Below are 2,500 nucleotides of genomic sequence, written 5' to 3'. Positions count from 1 at the left end.
AAGGTCGACTGGGGGGGAAAGTTTGTTGTTTTGGTATTTGGATTCACGGTTGGTTTATTTTGCCGCTCTTTTTCAGTTTTTCTTTTTGGAAGAAAGCGGAGGCGAGTGCGCCAATTTTCTTTGCGGAGATGGCGCAGGCTTCTACATGGAGGCCGTCCCCTAGGATGGGGCTGGCGAATGCGATGTGGTTTGCCTGGAAGGGATAAAGCGTGGAGCCACTTGGCAGAGATGGTTTGGAGGACCTTTTGATTGAGATCCTTGGACTGACGTGGAGGATGTGTTTCTGCCTCCAAGACAACCCTTTGGAGGGGCATACGATGTGGCGCTACACACTGAAAGTGAACCCGATGACGTTCTCAGAAGGGCGAGAGAAGTGCAAGCAGAGAGCCGGTGTCTCATTACTTGGTGACCAGCTTGGCGAGAGTAATTTCAGGGTTGTGAATGTAACATTTACAACCCTTACGTGAAGGTGGGTGGGGGCCTTTCTGGGGAGATACATGGATGTGTCTCCTCAGGAAGGCACCTCAAGATTCTTTGGGTGTTTTTGACCGGGAGGAGGGGTTTCAGGCCCTCCTAAGAGAGGACCCAAAAGGATTGGGTGATCCTCCATCCTCCCGATGTTCTCCTAGCTCGGGGGGTTGCATTATCTCCCTCCTAGTTGTATGCCTCCGCGTCCTCGCCTCGTGCACATAAGGTGCAGGTATTGTGGATCTGCAGGCACGGGCGAGGGACTGTGACGCGCCGAAGGCATTCCCGGTGTGGCATGCTGACGCACCTGTGGCGTGAATGCCCGGCGCGTCAAGGGTCATGCGCGTCTGCAGCTGGGGGAGGCCGAGGATGGGGGTAGAAGGAGGACCAAGAATGAGTCTGACGGGGCACACACTGAAGAGGAGGAGCGAGCGGAGCGGGAGGAGAAAAAGAAAAGAAACAGCAGCATAGTGGAAGCGGAAGGGCAGAAGGCTGAAGGAGAGCGGGGGGGGGGAAGGAGACGGAGGGTGGGGGCCGAGAAGCCGGCTGTGGAGAGGAAGGACGGAGGCGGGGCTGGACAGCGGTGGAGAAAAAATGGGGGTGGTGGGGAAAAACGAGGAAGGAGGAGGTGGTGGAGGAAAAAGACAGAAAGGAAGGAGAAGGTGGTGGAGAGGCGGGGCGTTAAGCGGGGGTGTTGTGGCGGGACCGTGGAAGGTTGACAGTAAAGAGGTGAATCGGGTGGGGTGAGAGGAGGCCTATAAATTCTTTTACTCCTAAATCGAAGCGCTCAAGGAGGCTTAAGGGGGGGGATCGGGTGGGGGGGGGGGTTGCGGGGGCCCTCTTGGGTTCCCTCTTCCTTCACCTTTCCACCCCCTGTCTGAGCTTGACCTTCCAGGCATGGCCCAGGATTGGGCGATGGAGGGGCTTAACTCCCTGTTTGGGCTCGTGGGGTCCCGGGCCGGAGTCAGGCGGGGTGGTAGACCTAGTGTGGGGTACGGGACCGGGTGTGTGTGTCGGCCTGTTACCGCATCCAGGGAGAGGATGGCGGCCGACGGGGGCGTCGGAGTGGAGAAGCGTCCCCGTCGGTCGGGTGGTATTTTTCTTAGATTTTTTTAGGTTTTGGTTTTAGGTGGGAGGGGGAGGAAAATGCTCCCATGACTTTTGGTTTTTAGGTTTGGTTATTATTGAATAGTTTTGAAATTTTAATGGAATTTGTTTTAATTGATTATTGTTAAATTTTTGTTGGGTTTTGACGTATAATATATTTTATAAAAAAAAATCTGTTCTTATCATTTAATATCATCGTCCCCCATCGGGGGCTACATAATAAATGATTTTTCGAACAGGGAGTCGGAATGGGGCTTTCGTCCGCTCCACGCATCGACCGGTATTGCAGTACCTCCGGGAATGGTGCAACACTTTTCTCCCATTGTCAAGGAAAAGAAATACACCAAATCTATGTAAAACAGCTAGCAGAAGAAGAGAAGGAATAAAAAGAAGAATCATCCAAACTGAAACAAGTCCGACCCCTTCATGGGGTTCCCCGTTTTCCGCCATTTTACTTAAAAAAAAAAAAAAAAAAAAAAATACATTGGCAGAGTGTGTGTGTGTGTGTGTGTGTGTGTGTTTTTGGGCCCCCCAAAAATACAATCCTTCACCAGGATTGTTTGTGTGTGTGTGTGTGTGTGTGTGTGTGTGTGTGTGTGTGTGTGTGTGTGTGTGTGTGTTTTGGGCCCCCAAAAATACAATCCTTCACCGGATTGTGTGTGTGTGTGTTGTTGTGTGTTTTTGGCCCCCAAAAATACATCCTTCACGATTGTTTGTGTGTGTGTGTGTTGTGTGTTTGTGTGTGTGTGTTTTTTGTTTTTGGGCCCCCAAAAATACAATCACTTCCCGTTGTGTGTGTGTGTGTGTGTGTGTGTGTGTGTGTGTGTGTGTGTGTTGTGTGTTTGTGTGTGTGTGTGTGTGTGTGTTTTGGGCCCCCAAAAATACAATCCCTTCACCGGATTGTTTGTGTGTGTGTGTGTGTGTG

General features: G+C 51.4%; 1 pseudogene; it reads left to right on the top strand.

The window, feature by feature from the left end:
* The first annotated feature begins 1,727 nt into the window (after positions 1–1,727).
* On the top strand, positions 1,728–1,889 carry LOC123735189 (uncharacterized; annotated as a pseudogene).
* The last annotated feature ends 611 nt before the right edge of the window (positions 1,890–2,500 follow it).

Source organism: Salmo salar, unplaced genomic scaffold (genome assembly GCF_905237065.1).
Source record: "Salmo salar unplaced genomic scaffold, Ssal_v3.1, whole genome shotgun sequence".
NCBI classification, from domain to species: Eukaryota; Metazoa; Chordata; class Actinopteri; order Salmoniformes; family Salmonidae; genus Salmo; species Salmo salar.
Note: the sequence above shows the minus strand (reverse complement) of the source record. Positions and strands in the feature narration are given on the sequence as shown.